This window comes from Sorex fumeus, unplaced genomic scaffold (assembly GCF_029834395.1).
Source record: "Sorex fumeus unplaced genomic scaffold, SorFum_2.1 ptg000024l, whole genome shotgun sequence".
Taxonomy (NCBI): Eukaryota; Metazoa; Chordata; class Mammalia; order Eulipotyphla; family Soricidae; genus Sorex; species Sorex fumeus.
The window spans coordinates 12,370,077-12,388,420 of NW_026606081.1; the positions used below are offsets into that span (position 1 = coordinate 12,370,077).

The 18,344-nt window shown below is 36.4% G+C and overlaps 1 protein-coding gene across 1 annotated transcript in view; it reads left to right on the forward strand.

Annotated features, from left to right (window-relative positions):
* Positions 1-18,344, forward strand: part of SGCZ (sarcoglycan zeta) — a 1,114,038-nt gene that overhangs the window by 696,443 nt on the left and 399,251 nt on the right. The window lies entirely within an intron of this gene.

Consider the following 18,344-nt stretch of genomic DNA (forward strand, 5'->3'; position numbering starts at 1 on the left):
TTGCTCAGGTCCAAGATTAACTGCTGCTTTTGATCTCTTTCGAGATGTATTTATGGATCTCTGCAGTAAGGCTAGTAGAAGAGCTTACATGGTAGTGCTAGAGTTGGTTCGTGGGGGGTGACTGCCAGTGTTTCTAGGAGTATACGGAACTAGGGGGAGGTAGCTCATCCCAATTCTAAGAAATCCTGGAGATTTCAGTCACAAAACCCACATATCTGAATTTTCAACAGATTAATATCTCAGTGAGTTCTCTCCTGAGGAGGTGGAGAGACCTGAGGAGGTGCCAGCTGGGGGCATGGCAGCGATTTGGGACTGTGGGAACAAGTAGTTACCAAGATCTCTGCTTGGGGAGACAGCAGGATGACATATCCCACCCAAATTTCCCTGGTCTGTTCAGCCTTGCACAGGTCTGAAATTAACCATGGCTTTTGACTCATTCAAGATTAATTTATGGGTCACTGAAGCAAGGCCGATAAACGAGCTTGTATGCTGAGCCAGAGACGGTTTGTATGTAACTTACCATGTACCTAACTTTTAGCCATGAAATTTCTTGGGAAACATGATCCCAAGTTGTTGGGATCCAACCAGAGACAGCAGAAATTTGGGGATATCAGGAGCCTAATAATGCACTTGCCCTGTGGGTGCAGGTTGACTTGCTGGCAGCACTGCGCACACCCTAACAAAAATATTTTAAATCTAACTATGTATCTTCAACTTAACTCAGTTGCAAGAAATTAAAATTAAAACAAATTTTCCTGAGCAATCTAAATCAGTTATACACAGTAAACCTGTATATAATTCAATGAACTAAAAAGTTGAAAAGAACAGGTGCCACTAAACTTTTAAATATTTAATTTAGGTTAACTATCGTTTTACTTATGAATGTGATTAATTAAATATCACTATCATTATCATCCCATTGTTCATCAATTTGCTGAAGTCGGTGCCAGTAACATGTCCATCTGTTCCTGTCACATGCTAGTGTAGCCCAATGGGATATTGGGGTCTCTTTCGGGGTCAGGGGAATGAGGACCATGATTGTTACTGTTTTTGGGATATCGAATATTCCACGGGTAGCTTGCCAGGCTCTGCCGTGTGGGCGGGATATTCTTGGTAGCTTACCAGGTTCTCCGAGAGGGATGGAGGCTTTTGGGACAGCCTCTAATCACCTTTACAGGTGTACCCAATCAGGCATATATGCGGGAAAAATACTCTCAATAGCCTGCCAGGTTCTCTTAGAGCTAGAACTAGACAATAAGAGGTCATGTGGCCACGCACTTCTGGGAGTTTGGTTTTATACTCTCAGGATCTTGGCCGTTGATGGGGTACACGGCAGTTGGTGGGTGTAACTGTCTAGCTACTGGAAGATTGGGGATCTGGGTGGAGAAGCCCCAGTCGCGAACCGAGCAGGCTTGGACACCTCAGCCCTGTGTCCCGCATGCCTGGGTTCCTCTGCTGGTTCCCTCATGTGTGAGACTCATCCAAGGGTGGACAGTGGTCTTAGCATGGCTGTGGCTGGGTCCTGGAGGTCTTCAGTTGCTGGGGCTCTGCTCAGGACATAGAGGGAAACTCAACCCGCCCCCCTTCAAGGGGCCACCGTGAGGACAGCCAGGCATGGGAGCAGGAGACTCTGCATTGTTCTGGGAGCTTGGTTTTAATTAAATATAACAATAATAATTATAATTTTTAATATTTTATATGATTGCACTGGAAATATAAACATATTATTCTGGAGTTAAAGCAATGAACATTCATTGTTTTGATACAATTTCTTAAATTATATGATTTGCCATAGGAATTAGAAAATCTTGAACTTTTAGCTCGAACTACTTGTTAATTTATATCACTCACATTTCAGTTGAGCTAAGAACTACTGAAGAACAGAAGTAATATTGTTATGTTATTGCCAGTGAACGACTGTCTCAATACTTTCTTAGTCAGCAGTAATTGTTTAATCTTCTTCACTTACGTGTGCTTACATAATATTTGTTAATGTAAACATTCCTTTATACACAAGCATATTATAAGTTTGTAAGTATATGGTTTGGTTTTGTCTCTTGTATTTTACTACTTTCCCCATATTCTATAAAGGGAATGTTTCACTTGCTCTCAGAAACTTTAACAGCTGGTAGTTCTTCTTGTTTTATGTCAAGTTCTCCTCTAAATGATGCAATTTTAAAGTCCCGTGTAGTGCAAAATCTACTCCCTTGCAAAATCTGAGTTGTCATCATTGGTGTTTATTCTCCACCTATTTATGGAATATTCTTTTATTTAAGATTAATCTAGGAACATGCTTCCTAAAAGCACATATACTCTTGCAATAGGCTCTTTACTTTCTTGTTTCCAATACACATAATTTTACTCTCCATAATTCTAATAGTTCTTTACTTTTTCTTAGTATACCTTAAGGATATCGGCATATTCAGGATGACATAAAGATCCTAGATCTTCATATAACTGACTCAAGTATTTCCACAGTATTTCCAAAATGTATTTAAAATCAAAACTAATTCCCTGACAATAATTTGTAACATAAGCATTTTCATTAAAATAAGCTTTTTATTAAGCATTTTCTACTATGAAATCATCAAGTAATCACTTCTATATTTCTGTTTACTTCTGTGATAAAATTAGTCTGCTTTAAATCAAGTTATCTTCCTGGAGTTCTAATTGCAATATTTATTCAATTAAAGTTGATTTCATAAGACCTAGTAAGTTTTTCCTTAGGGATTCAAATGCTACATTTAACCTTTAGGTTCTTCATACATGATAACATTAATTATTTTAATGAAATTATAATCGAGTAGCTATAACTAGACTATATGATACTACTAAGAATATTTGGATATTATAGGAAATTATTAGGAAAAAATATTGTGGGTTGGTTGGTATATGAAAATGATATTAGTGTACTAATTAACATGTATCACTTCCCTCATCCTTCTCACTATCCTTAGGCATTTTCTTTGCATTCTTTCAGATCTTTTAGAGTTATCATGTCTCCTTGTGAGTCTGGACTGCCAACAACTGTGAAATCTCAGATTTTATCTGTATATATCTAGTAGATCTTCTTAATCTTTATGCAAAAAAATGGATTTTTTCACACAATCAAATCTTCCTGATAATCTTTTTTCCACTAAAGTTCTATTAAAATTATTTTTGGTAAAGTTAGTTTATGTGGTCTACTTTCAAATTAGTTGTCTCATTTTTTATTATATTTTTTAACAGATGTGATAGAAAACAAACAGCATAAAATTTGTATACCAGCCTTATTATCTACTCAGAAAAAGCTACAAGAGCACTCTGTATTTAACACATTTAAAAGGTGAATTTTAGACTTTGGAGAGGAGCTCAACTATTATGCAAGTACAAGGTCTTGAGTTTTATCCTTAGCATTGCATGTAACCTTTGCACTCTGGATGTAGCCTGAGTGGTCTCCCAGAGAAGCACAAATTAACTGGGCATGAACAATGAGCTTAAACGTCACAGATACTTACCCAGAGTCCTCCAGTAGCTCAGAGTGTGACTACCATGAAACATTAAACATAAATGGTAAGTGATAAATGCCAGCATTCCAGAATGTTCTGAAATGGAAAATGAAAATTCTCAGAATATTTTCAACTTAAACTTAGTAAAATAATAATCAAAAGCATTGTCAAGCAAAGACAGCTTTTGGATGAGAAAAAATTAATAAAAGCATAAAGTAGAAAAATAATGCTATCATTATTTGTGTAATTATGCAAGAGTATGTCCTAACTTATGAACAATTTATTTTTACTACATTATTGACATTTTGGAAGTGATCATAATAAGCAAAGGCATGCTGTGTTTTATTTAAATGTACGCTTTATCTTTACAATTATGTTTTTCTTGTCCTTCTGTTATTCATCGATTTCCTTGAGCGGGCCCAGTAAATTTGAGACTTTTTGTTACTGTGTTTGGCATATAGAATATGTCACGGGTAGCTTGCCAGGATTTGCCGTGCTGGTGAGATACTCTTGGTAGCTTGCCGGGCTCTTCAAGAGGGCCAGAGGAATCGTACTTGGGTCGGCAGACTGGCCGTGTGCAAGGCAAACGCCCTACCTGCTGTGCTATCGGTCATCTCAACAGATACAAACTTTTTGTTAAAATAAAAATTATTTTATAATAATGTAATATACAAATAAATGTTTTGGATCCCCAAAATGTGGAAATGTGATAGCACAGCGGTAGGGCATTTGCCTTGTGCGCAGTCAGCCCATCCGAGCCGGGTTCAATTCCTCTGCCCCTCTCGGAGAGCCTGGCAAGCTACCGAGAGCCAAACACAGTAACAAGAGGTCTCACAAAGGAGACATTACTGTGCTTGCTCGAGCAAATCGATGAACAACCGGAGGACAGTGTTTGTTGTTTGTTTGTTTATTTCATAGTAAGCATTTGGAACATTAAGGAGACAAGTATCTATATGCTTTTATATGTAAAGTACCTAATGTAAGATATTATCTATAGTGAAGAAATTCTGCAATACTGAACACTGAACAGAACACTGTCTTCCCGTTGTTCATCAATTTGCTTGAGCGGGCCCAGTAATGTCTCCAGTTTTGAGACTTGTTGTTACTGTGTTTTGGCATGTTGAATACGTCTTGGTAGCTTTCTGGGCTCTCCAAGAGGGGCGGAGGAATGGAATCTGGCTTGGCTGGTCTGGCTGTGCACAAGGAAAATGCCCTACCACTGTGCTATTGATCCAGCCCAATTTATAAAAATGATTCTTCAATTATTCCTGATGGGAAATCCAAACTGATGCAATTTTAATGTAGCAATGTAGCACTGTAGCACTGTCCTTCCATTATTCATTGATTTGCTCCAGCGGGCACCAGTGGCATCTCCATTGTGAGACTTGTTGTTACTTTTTTTGGCATATCGGCTACGTCACAAGCAGCTTGCCAGTCATTGCCATGTGGGAAATATACTCCTGGTAGCTTGCCCTGCTCTCCGAGAGGGTGGAGTAATTGAACCAGGGTCGGCTGCGTACAATGCAAACGCCCTACCGGCTATGCCCTACCTCCAGCCCAATTTTAAAATATATTACATATTTTAGAAATGTTTTTCTACAAGGAACTTATTATATATAATTATAGTGTTAATATTACTTAAAACCATAAAGATAGAGAATATTGTGTAATTAAAAGAGTTAGCAAAGTATTTCAAGAAGAAAGATAAGCATGCAAATGTTGCTCAAGTTTTTCTATTTATCCAAAGACAATTCCTAATATTTGGAAATCATTAACATATAGAAATATTAGGGCAAAAGCTAGACAAAATTCTCTTAGTTTCATGAGCTTATTAATATTAAATATCTCCATTGTATACCTAAGTGCCTCATGCTTAGGCCTGATATGTACAGAGCAATCCTCTATAAAAGCTTACGCATCATAGTGGAGTTCACTACTAAGCTGATTGGAGCTGACAGCCCTAATGTTGTTTGCAAAGAAAACTTCATAGGGACTTAGGAACAGATGCTAAACAGTATGGCACATTTGATTTCATGCTGCTCATGCATGCCAGCCCCTGGCAGTCTTTATGAGGTCACAGGATTAGTAAAATTGCAGTCAGCAGGCATACAGGTTATACGAGAAGAAGGAGCCAGACAGGTGTGCCGAGATTAATTAGGGTAGAATGTCCCCAGTTATGTGCTTTTTATCCTTCAGCATATGACTCTAGGATTGTAGGGAAAAGCTAATGCTCCTAATTCAGTGCAAGTAATGCAACTACTTAGTACTTGGTAATTGTTCAATAAGAAGGATATAAATTTGTTGAATTTTCATTTAATTAAATATGCTGAATTTAATTTCCTGGTGTTTCTTAATACAAATCTTAACCATAAGGAAATCAATATAAAAAATGTTGGTGACAATTCAGATGTAATTATCAGTCTTTTTGATTCAAATAGTTTTACTTAACCTTTTCTCAGTTGTTTTATCTATTTCTTAGATTTTTCATATATTTCTTAGGACATTGGTCTAGTGACATCTAAGTTAATTTCCATATACATAAAAACGCAACTTATGATTTATATCTTAAAATTTAGTATTTTTTGCTTATTAGTTTTTTTGTTATTGTAATTGGTGGTTATTTTTCTACATAAGATGATCAATTAATCTAGTTATTATCAACTTGAGGGAAGAGGCAGAACTAGAATAAAATACTTGTATCACTTGTATGTATCACTTGTCATGCTGTTGTTCATCGATTTGCTCGAACAGTCTCCATTCGTCCCTGTCACATGCTAGTGTAGCCCAATGGCATCTGCTCGCTCCAGGAACACAAAGAGCCTCAAAACATTTGTTCAGGGTCTTGATGAAGAAGTCTAGGACAGAAAACTATCCTCATATTTATTCATTAAAATTATGTTTTCTCATGTAAACTTTTTTTCAGTAGAAAACTTATTGCAAAGTAAAAGAGAAAAGAAAAGGAACTTCCCAAGTGGCGGGAGAGGGGGCACTTAGTATAGTATTAAGTTCTCATGTAAAATGTTAATGAAAGTCAATTATGCAGTTTCTATTATAGTCTAAATCAGAGGAAAATATGTAAAAGTATTGTTTTTCATTCACTATTGCTCCCTGCTACCCTAAGAGGACAAGTTCAGCAAATAATGGGGGTGATGTACATACTATAGTTCTTTACAAATGTGTTGTTACATTGACTAATCAGTATCAGACAGAAAGGAAACTAGGAATGAATAATACAAGTAAGGAGAAAATGAACAGATGCAAAGCTTTTTGGTAGAGATAAAAATGTAGCATGTGCAGATGTCAAGCTACAATCACTATCACTGTCACTGTCCTCCCTTTGTTCATTGATTTGCTCCAGAAGGCCAATAAATTTTTAAAATTTTAAATTTTAAAGTAAATTTAAATATAAATTTAAACATCAGTTTTAAATTTTAAAACTTAACAAGTTTATTTGAAAATGCACTTTCTTGAGGCAGGGAGCAAGAGGATATGGGCTTATTGTAGCATCTTTGATATGTATTCAACTGTGTTGTGAATCTACATTCTATGTTTCTGTTCATTACAAAAAGAAGAACACAATAACTGAACAGAAGTATCAAGTTTGCTGCTATAAGATCTACATTTTATTCCATTTTGTAAGAATCTAAAGTTTGATAAATATATAGGTCAATAAAGCTCTTAACTTCACACTTTGAAATATGTACTGGAACATGATTTATATTTTTGCAAGTGTTGTTGTTTGTTGTCTATTTTTGAATACACTTTCTCCTCTTTCCTTTTTTAAAATTTGTAGAATACTAGTCTGGGAAGATAGTACAGTGGATAGAACACAATCTTTGCACACAGCAACCCAGATTATATCCCAGGTATCCCATGACACACCCCCAGACCTGCCAGGTGTGATCCCTGAGCACAGAGCCAGGAGTAAGCCCTGAGCATGACAAGCTGTGCACTACACAAAAAATTCCATATATCTTCAAATTCATTGAAATGTATAATTTCAATATTACCTTGACAATATTAGTATTGTGCTGAATAGCCTTACAGCACTATAAGTAAATGTGCAATAGTAAAGTAAAGTAAAGTAAAGGCCCTCCTGTTGATCATCAATTTGCTCGAGCGGACCCAGTAATGTCTCCATTGGAGACTTTGTTGTTACTGTGTCTGGCATATCGAATACTCTCGGTAGCTTGCCGGGCTCTCCGAGAGGGGCGGAGGAATCGAACTCGGGTCGGCCATGTTGGCTGCGTGCAAGGCAGACGCCCTACCCGCTGTAGTAACAAAAATCTATGAAATAAAAAGATGCTTTGTTGTTTTCTGTTCTACAATTTTGTAGTCACAGAGTTATATGATGTCAATTAATATTTATGATTTTGATTAATTAAATTACTTCACTATCATCAAAATGGCAAAGATCCTCCACCTCTGTCCTTATGTCATTTTTGTTTCTAATCTAAGTTTGCATATGCTATGGAAGAGGCCAGTTATGATAGGAAAAGATAATATGGCAAATTTTATAAGATTGTCTTCTGAAATTTATACATGCCCCTAATCAGTAAAAGTATCATTTGATAATGCAATGCAGGATACCTTAGAATACTGAAAAATAAAATGTTTAGAATATTACAAAATAAACAGTTGACTGTGATCATGGCTAGTAACTGTGTAAGGTATCTTCTTTGAAAAGTATTTGCAACCACTAACTTTCTATATTTTTTTATTTTTTATTAATTCACCGTGAGGTACAGTCACAAAAATTTTATGTTTGAACTTCGATCATATGGTCATCAAACACCCATCCTTTCACCAGTTCACATTTTCCACCTGCAAAATCCCCAGTATCTCCCCCTCATTCCACACCTCCCCTTACCTGTGTGGCAGATAATTTGAAAAATATTTTTTTTTTACTTTAGTTACCTTCAATATTTCGAGACCAGTCCTACCACTCCTTACACTGGCCAGAAATGCATTTGTTAGACAATGTCAACCACTAACTTTTTGAAGCTAAAAGTGATAACATTTTATAGGTTTCTAGAAGCTCTTTTTCATTGAATCACTGTTTCACTGTGAGATAGTTACAAAACATTCATGATTTTCCACCATGTTCCACCACCAATGTACAATGTTCCACCACCAATCCCTCCAACAATATACATTTCCCACCATCAATATCCCCCCTTCCCTTCCTGCCACTCCCTCTCCTCTCTCTCTGTCTCTCTGTCTCAGTCTCTGTTTCTCTCTGTGTTTCTCTATGTTTCTCTGTCTCTCCCTCCCCTGCTACCTTTTGGGAATTATCATTTGCAATACAGATACAGAAAGGCCAGCATTTTGGTAGTTTGCCCACTTTCAGCACACAACTCCAATTCAGAGCAATTTCTTCCAACCATTATTGCCATAATGGTCCCTTCTCTGTCTCAACCACCCTCTCCTCAAGGCCTTGAGGCAGGCTACCAACTACGGACCATTTGTACTTACTCTTATTTCTACTGCCCTTGGTGGTTATTCTCTTGCTATGTATTTTTTTTTATTTCGTATCCCACAAACAAGTGAAGTCACTCTATAAATCTGTCCTCCTTCTCTACTTATTTCACTGAGCATGATATTCTCCATTTCCATCCATTTATAAGTGAATTTCATGACTATTTTTTTCTAACACCTGTATAGTATTCCATAATGTAGATGTACCATATATATTTTTTAAGTAGTCATCTGTTTTCAGGCTCTCAGATTGTTTCCAGATTCTGGCTATAGTGAACAGTGCTGTAATGAACATATTTTCTGTGGATTTTTGCAGCCTGGAGGTATATTCCCAGAAGTGGTATTTTTGGGTCATTGGAAGTGCAATTTCTAGTTTTTTTGAAGAATGCCCATATGGTTTTCCAAAAAAGGTTGGACCATTCGACATTCCCACCAACAGTAAATGAGATTCTCTTTAAAAATTGAGTATGAATCCTTCAGTATGAAAGGGCATAAACCTCTTAATAATAAATGAGTTATACATGAGGAATTGGAGGTCTTTGCATATCATGTTCAGAGCAATGTGATTTAAAAGAAAATATCTATACTATCGCATACTGAATACCACTACAATACACAGTGGTAACAGAATGATTCTAAGAAGTCAGATAATACACTAGTTAGGAAAATGTATACATGTATTATTTTGCTCAAAAAGGACTTTCTGAAAATTGATCATTGAAACACCTGCAAACAAAGATAAACCAGATTTTCCAGATATAGTACATTGAGAAATAGAGAAATGCAATATCAATAATATGTTAAGAAATTTCTACTTTTGACAAAATTATTGCAGAGCATTATATATTTCTATGATATTAGTTGTGTGCATAAGAAGATAATATTGATCAATTTTAGAGGTAATAAAAATAGTCCAGTTATGTTTGATAACACAGCAAGAATTATTTCACAGTACTGTCTGATTCGTTTTTTATGTAAAATGTGATGATATAAAATATAAACAGGAAAATGTTACATAAAATTTCATATAGCCATTAAAAAGTTGGGAGAGTATATTTTCAGGTTTTTCATTAAAGACAAAATTATTCTATAACATCATGCTGGAATTCTAATACATCTATAAATAAGAACTCTACCAGGACTGATCCCTGAGCAAAGAGCCAGTAAACCCTGAGCACTATTATGTGTTGCACAAGCCCCACACCAAACAATAAATAAAAGTCCACATAAACACAAGAGCTTGCATATATTATTAAATAACTTTTCAGTCGGTGACAAGTGCAAAGAGAAAATGAAATAGCAGGAGATAATTAGATTTCAAACAAGTGCGTATAGAATATATGGGAGAGTGGAAAACAGGAAAGCTCAAACATTTGTGGGTTTATAACAGGGAACAGATAAAACTGAAATAGACATTCTTCCTTGCAATAAGGAAATGAGAAAGTACAGTGAAAATAAGACAAGTTAAAATATGTCACAAAAACTAGCTGAAGTAAACCAAGAGCTAGTTCTTTGAAAGTTTTAAGTAGGTTCACTATGAACGATATAGAGAAAATTCATAAATTGTATTATACATGAAAAGGAGAAATTTAATAGATATCAAAAAAGAATAAAAATAGCATTTAAAAGCTTTATAGTACCAAATAGGAAATCTTAGAATTTTCCAAGACCAAATGAGGAGGAAATAAAGGTCAATAAACAAGTCAATTATGAGCAAGTATATTGATGTAATACAAATATTCCTCAAACAAACCCCAGATCCATGTGGTTTCACTGGCAAGTTCTAATGTGTCTTCAGAGATACTTATTTTCTATTCATCACAAGCTATTCAAAAACAGAAATGTGTTTTCTATAACTTAGCAGCAAAAAAAGGAAAACCAAAATGACATGGAAATATTATATTATGTCACTGAAATGGTAACAAAATGGTCAGAAACCATAACGCTTGGCAAGAAACAAGAACAGAAATAAGCTTCTATAAAAAGTCGGACAATTTCTCAGTAAACTTTGCAGCACTATATAGAGCAGAAAGGATCTGGAAACAACTAAAATACCTGAAAGAAGATTCACGGAAAACTAAGTTGTATATACGTACAGTAGAATACTATTCTACTATAAGAAAGGATCTTTTTTTGCTACAACTTGGATTAATCTGGAAGATGTCATATATGCAAAAAACCTCAGAAGGAGAAAGATAAATATCAGTTCATTTCACTTTTATGTGACATAGATAGAAACGAAGAAAAATAAAAGGTCATGTCCAATGAAATGAAACCTTAGAATCTGATCACTGAATTGAGTTTTCCAGACTGTGGAGGCTCTGTGTGTGTGTGTGTGTGTGTGTGTGTTTGTGTTTGTGCGCGCGTGCGCGTGCATGCATGCACTTTCGCACATGTAAATACCTGGACGAAAGGATCCAGTGCATTGAGAGAGAGTTAGTGGCACTTTGTGGTGGATGTGGTGTATTGACATTGTATTCCTGAGTACAAAAACATATAGACCCGTATAAGACTATTTGCTCTGCAGAAGACTTTTTGAATGAGCCTAATGATAATCTATTTAATAGGCAACATATTTCCATAACTCATACTCAACAAATGAGTATTCAATGCAATTCTCAAAATTTTCCTGCAAATACTCATATACACAATCACATATATAGAACACTCAAATATACTCATTGTAATATAACAGAACATAGGAAAATCATTTACCTGAAAGAAATACATGTAATTAAAGTGCCTGGAAAGTTATGTAATACCATTAGCTATGAAGAAAACATAAGTTAAAGTCATAATTATCACTCTATGCCTACCTGACCAATTAATATAACGAAACTGTGTATGTTGGTACCAAATGCAAACCAGACTACAGAGAAACTTAGTCACTTACATGATTTTTGGTAGTAATAAACGTGATGCAGTCACTCTGGAAATTAATTGGACAGTTGAAAACAAAACAAAACAAAACAACATCTGTGTCTAACTACCAAATAAGAGCATATTTACACTCCTGAACACGTACCTCAGAGAAATGAAGACAGATGTCACAAAAACCTGCACAGTGTCTGTCAATAGTTTGATAGGGAAGCAAAACAGAAATTATCCATACTATAAAATAAGGCACAGCAATAAAAATAATTTATTGATACAAACAAATATCTGGATGAATATCCATAACATCTTTCTAAGTGGAAAATTAATTTTCAACCACAAAAATTTGATTCTATATTTATGTCAGGTTCCCCAAATGACAAAAATTATAGAACTGGAAAAGAAACTAATGACATTGGGGACTGGGGAGGGATGGAATAAGCAGAGAAACATTTAGCTAGGATAACATAGAGGATCCTTCTGGTTATGGTGAAGTTCTGTATCTTCACTGTTCAATATTGATATCTAGAGATGTTATTTTATTATAGTTTTATAGATTTTTGCCACTGGGGAAAGCTGAGCACAGTGGACATAAGAAAAATCTGTGTCATTTGTGTTATTATTTAGCTGGCAATCTATTGTAACCCTTAAATAAAATTGAAGTCAATTACATGATAGAGAAAATATTAGTGTAGCTTACTGTTACTAAATTATTTTATAGCAAGTACAAATATAGTTTATAGACACTATTTAAAAGAAAAATTACACTGGGTGCCTGCCAGAGTTATAATACAGTGAGTAAGGCCCTTGCCTTGCATGCTGCTTATTGGGATCAATTCTTGGCCACCTTTCTGGTCTCCCAGCCCACTAGAACTGGAAGGAGTAAGCCCTGAGTGCAGAGCCAGGAGTAAGACCTGAGCAACGCTGAATATTGCCCCAGAACAAAATAGATAATAGTTAAAGTATTTCTATTTTCAGCATAAAGATCACAGAGAGAGAGAGAGAGAGAGGGAGAGAGAAAGAGAGAGAGAGACAGGAGTGTGTGCATAAGAGAGAAAGAGAGCATGACCAAGAGAGAGACAGAGACAGAGACAGAGAAGAAACGAGAAAGAGAGCAAGAAAGAAAAGGAATATACCAAAATAACATTCTGATCTACAATACGTAATAAAGTTAGAAGGTTAATTTAACATAAAATTTCTTTTGAAGATCAGACTGGAAATAATTCATTCTAAATGCACATTTTGCATGCTTTTATTTCCCTAATCACATGTCTCTCTCAGTTTCACATTGAAGCATAGTGTGCTTTTATCCCCGGCTCATTCAATCTGTTAAGTGACTGCTGTATGAGAATTTTTGTTCAGCACATAGCATCTGGATAAGATATTGATGTTTTATGTCATTTCCCTTGCTAAATTGTTACTAATCTTATTAAGTATACATTAATTAACATAGTTGAATGTTAAGATCAACAATGTGCCCGGATATATATTTAAGGAATTGGTGTTCTGATATATTTATCCAACCAAAAATTCAGTATTATGAATTATTTCAGTGGCAATTGATTACACATACTTCAAGTTTCACTGAGTTGAGATGATTACAGATATCTAAATAGTAAAAGTTGCTTCCCTGATGAGAAGGTCCCAGTGGGGAAGCTGCCATTAGAAACACTGATGACTTCTAGATAACACTTTTGTGTGTCAATTCTCCAGTCCCTAAATCCATTGAGATAAAATCACACTTTTCTCTTTCAGTAATTCTAATGCATTATTAAATAATGTGCACTATGTTGCAGCCTGCTAATAAAGCCTAAGGGATTTTACAGGTTGTAATAATTACATAGAGTATAATTTTCTATTTCAGAATGGTTGTTATTCAGATATTTGTTATGATTTTGCCTCATTCTAAACCTACATTATTTCTTTTTTGAGAAACTTTTTAAGTGTCTTCAAGGAGAGCTAATTCAATGTTTTGATAACCTGCACTTATTGAAAGAATGTAGCATTTCATTTCATTTTATTTTATTTATTTATTTTGCTTTTTGGGTCACACCCAGAGATGCACAGGGGTTACTCCTGGCTCTGCACTCAGGAATTACCGCTGGTGGTGCTCAGGGGACCATATGGGATGCTGGGAATTGAACCTGGGTGGGCCGCGTGCAAGGCAAACGCCCTACCCACTGTGCTATTGCTCCAGCCCCGAATGTAGCATTTTAAACCTTGTGATATATATGTGAAAAATTGGTAAGACATGACTACTGCACAAACTGAGGAATATGAAAATTTAGGTAAGCAAACAAATAAATACATTCATAATCATATTAGTCTCTACATACTATAATCACAAAATACAATACAGTAACCTGCAGTTTGTCAACTTTTATTAATAAAACTGTTTTTAAAAAATTAATAAGTAACAGTAATCTAAATATTGCATTAAAATATGGATAGACGATAGAATATATATGAAACAAAACTTTAAAAATTAGATGAGGGGAGGAATGAGGTGTGGGAGGGTTACTGGGATCCGTGGTGGTGGGAAATGGGCACTGGTGGAGGGATGGGTATTTGATCATTGTATAATTGAAACTCAAGCACAAAATTTGTAAATCTACATCTTTTCCTCATGGTGTCTCACTAATTAAAAAAATTAGATGAGGAATAATCTTAACAATAAGAGATATAAAATAAGAAAATGAAATATTCAAGGTATGAAAACGTATTAAAGAAAAATAGGAACTACAAGTTATTCTGTTCCTCTGGTCTTACTCTAATAGTTATTACTAACACTTCAATATTATATATGTGAATTTTAAGAAATGTTAAACAAAATTTAATTTTTAAGAAAAGTATTGCAACTAAAAACAGTAACATTAAAAGCTTTTCTAAGGGCCAGAGAGTTAGCTCTATGAATTGAGCACGGGTTTGGCATACCAGAGGCCTTGACTTGCTCCCAGGCACTGCATGATCTCCTGAGGTCTGCCTGGAACAAGACTTGAGCATTGAGCCTGGAGCAACTCACTAGGACTATTTTGGCTGTGGCATCAAAAGAAATAAACTAACAGAAACAGTTTTTAGTTGAGAATTTTGATATACGTGTTTGTTTGACTTTCAGACTATGATTTCTGGTCATAATTAGAGGTATATCAGTTACTCATTTTATCATTTGATTCTTAATTTTTCTCTTATGCAATAGTACATTATCTTTCCTATTCGAAGTCTTCTTTTCATTCTTTAATGTCAGACATTTTATCTTTCTGGATGTTCTGAAAATGTACCTAAAAGATATGTGTTCTATTGCTTCAGCATGATGTCCACTACTTGTAGGTAACATTTATCAGGAATAATGAAACAAAAGCTTCTGAATAGCAAAAATAAATATCATTCTGTAAATTCCTCACTGTTTATTTTCAATGCCTTTTGAGGATTAATTGATTTGTTTAATTTATAAAAGAACTAAGATCATGAAGACAAGGCAAATACTATATTAAAATATGTTCTGAGTTATAAAGAAGAAATCTGCAACTAGAGAGAGTAATTAGCATTTATCCCTATTCCTACAATTCCATTTTGTTTTCAAGGACACCATTTTATGGTAAGGATTTCAAGAACAAGATTTATAATGTAAAATTAAATTCAATGGGCTAAATTTTAAAGTTTAGTGAATTTTAGAGGAGTCTCATTTTCAACAAAATAAATTTTAGCAATATTTATTCTACAGTATTTTCTAAGATATTAATTACATTAAAATTTTGCTATTTTGCTATTGCATCATATTATAACATTTGCTTTTTTTAAACAAAATTTTAGTCCAAAAGTATTTTTAAATAAGAGTCAATCTTTATGGGGGTATGGTGTCACCTGCAGGTCAAGCTGTTCCTGTTAGGCGAGTGCATCAGCAGCCTGATGGCGCCTTCAGACTTCCAGATACCCCAAAATTGCTGCTGTGCCTTTGGACCCCCCAAAAAACTTGGGGAAAAGTTTACCAAGAATGAAAATGGCCAAAAGTTAGGTATGTGGGAAACACACCCACAAACCACCTCCGGCTTAGCTATATAATTAGAGGCATGGCCTCTCTGGTTCCTGATTGAACTGCTTAATGGCCATGATCCCAGAGACTCAGAAACAAATCTCGAAACTCAGCGGCTTTTGGCAGAAATGGGTCCGGTCCCTGCAGTATGTTACCGGTGCTGGGCCAACCCAGGTGGGAATATGTTTCGTGACTTGGCCTGTTCCCCCTGGTGGCCCGGTGGTCATCATGCTCCGGAGGCTACTGGATAGTCAGGTTTGGGCCTGCAGTGACAAGACGCAGAGCCTCACAGAATGGGGGTGGAGCCGGTCCTCTCCTCTCCACCCTAACAAGACCCCAATTCATTGCCCACGAATGGCCTCACTGGTTCCTGATCAAGCTGCTTAACGGCCATGATCCCCGAGACTCAGAAACAAATCTTAAAACCCAGTGGCTTTTGGCAGAAATGCGCCTGGATCCCACAGTAGGTTACTGTTGCCGGACCACCCCTTGGGGGAAAGGGTGCTATCCCTCCGCCTGCTCCCCAGTGGCCGCTGTCCTCCAGAGGCCATTGGACAGTTGCCTTGGGTCCTCAGTGATGAAACTTGTTGGGCCTCACAGGATGAGGGTGGAGCTGATCCTCTCCTCCCCACCCAAACGAGACCCCAAGTCATCACCCATGACGGCCTCTCTGGCTCCTGATCAAGCTGCTTAAAGGCCATGATCCCAGAGACTCAGGAGCAAATCTCAGAACCCAGCAGGTTTTGGCAGAAATCCCTCCCGATTTAAGTGTTAAAATTCGGAATTTTAAAATCGCGCGGCCACTACTGCAGCCATGCAACATCATATGTTACTCATAACCAGCAGTAGAAAACAAATTGTCTACTGTTGCCTTTTCAGCAGATCTGAGTGTTGGGGTAAAATCTCAAATAATAATGGTGGGTCTGGTGTCAAAAAAAAAGTCAATATTTATTCCATGTAGATGGCTACATTATATATGCACACAAACAGATAAATATACACACTCAAACTAATACAAGGAGTAACAAGTAGATGTTATGATTTTTCCTTGTAGATAAGCATATTTCCAGTTGCTATTGAAACTCAATATTAATGCATGGTAAACATCAACTGCAAGCTTTATTTAAAAGGAAATTTTTATTTTAAAATATACTCATTTTATAAAATAGTTCTATTACTATATATTTTATTATTTTCTTTTGTTCAGTAGACTCACTCAGTGGTGCTCAAGGAGTACCCCTGTCTCTGTACTCAGGAATTGAAGTCAGTGGACCCCATAGGTGGCTTTTGTCTTTTGTGAGGCCAGGGTGTGGGGGGTGGAGAGACATGGTCACTTTCTCCACCCGGGACAAAGAAGTACAAGGTTCTTGTCTAGCCTCCCAGAAAAGAATTTCAGGAGTAGAGGAGCAGTGAAGTTAAACAGATTTCATTGGAGGGTTTTAGGAAGGGGAAGAAGGAAGAAAAAGTGAGAGAGAGTAACATGCTCAAGAGAGAACATGGGTTTCTCCAAAGAGCTCCTACACACATCCCTGCACTAGATAAGAAAGTGAGAAAATACACACCTCAAGTGGGGAGTTGAAGGCAGCACATGTGCTTGGGTGCCACATGTACTCACCCACATGGCACAAGCAGCACATGGTCTCTGGCAGCATTTGGGCATGCTTCTTTTTTTCAAGGTAGCTTTTATAACATTTTTTCAACCTGTCCCTGGGGCTTATAACTTGGTCAAAGTCTGTTGCAAGAGAGGTTGCCATGGTGCGTGGCGTTGGGGTGAGGGATGGTCTGTGGTCTTTGAAATACCTTTCCTGGCTTTTTATAACTGCTGGAGCCCCCTCCAGCCATTTCAGCCATTTCTGGGTCTGTTGCTGGCTCAAGATGAAAGTCTCATCAGGCCTGCTTCTGTTTTCTGCAAAGTTGGTTTTCACAAATTCAGGGCTATTGATATTATCTCCCAGAGAATTCATTGCCACTGCCCCACTGCCATGTGTATGTGTGTGTGTATGTGTGTGTGTGTGTTCAGGCCTGTGGGGAGGGGGCTTTCCCTATCTACCACCTGCCTGTCTACATCAGAATCACTCCTTGGGGAATCATATGTGTATTGGGGATTGAACTGGTATAGCTGCATGCAAGTAAAACACCCTAAGCCCTGATCGCAAAGGCACCTAACATATTTTATTTAAGATTTTAAACCAAATGTCTCAAACCAAAAAATGGACTTTCGTGTGCGTGTCCACCATATTTCGTACTTTTGTATTTAATTTTTTACACTTATCTGTCTTTTGTAACTTGACAGAAATGTTATGTAGATATTCTTTATAGTATCTGTCCATCTGTATAAACAAAAAATAATGAGTTGGACAGTGGCAATAAAAATGGATTTCTTAAAAAAAAAGTTTTTCTAAATAAAAAGAAGTAAAAGTTAAACTATTCCAGGATAAATACACGCTTTAGAGAGGAAGATAAAAGAATTCCAC